Genomic DNA, 440 nt, shown 5'->3' with positions numbered 1-440 from the left:
CGCGTAGAAAAACACTAGGGATCGGCTTGCAGTAGAGATCTATCTGAAAGAATCAAAGCGAGAAGCTTAATAGAAGGAAAGATCGATGGCGGTACACTCACTACCACGCTACACTCCCTATCTCGCTCAGCGGCCTCTTAGTTCACTCACACCGTCCACCTTGTTCTACAACTGCTACCTCCCCCCTCGCCTTGTCGAGAGGTCATGACTAGTGCTCTTACACATCTCAAGCCAGAATTTCACATACTCTTCTTCCTCTCGCAGATCTTTTCTTTCATCACTAACACTCACACGCTGAGAGCGACCCAAACACGCATATGTATACGGCCGTACCCAACAGGGGGCTCTAGTGTGTGCGTCTGTCTGTCTGTCTATCAGTCTGTCTACAAATGGGCATTTCATCCAGTCCATCCTTCTGGTCAAGCGAAGAAGCTCGGGGA

The 440-nt window shown here is 49.5% G+C and overlaps 1 protein-coding gene across 1 annotated transcript in view; it reads right to left on the bottom strand.

The window, feature by feature from the left end:
• Positions 1-440, bottom strand: part of CSUI_007488 (trehalose-6-phosphate synthase domain-containing) — a gene marked incomplete at its 3' end in the record, with an annotated part of 12,450 nt that overhangs the window by 8,044 nt on the left and 3,966 nt on the right. The window lies entirely within an intron of this gene.

The sequence above is a fragment of the Cystoisospora suis genome (assembly GCF_002600585.1).
Source record: "Cystoisospora suis strain Wien I chromosome Unknown contig_3954, whole genome shotgun sequence".
NCBI lineage: Eukaryota > Apicomplexa > Conoidasida > Eucoccidiorida > Sarcocystidae > Cystoisospora > Cystoisospora suis.
This window is presented reverse-complemented; position numbering and strand designations above follow the sequence as displayed.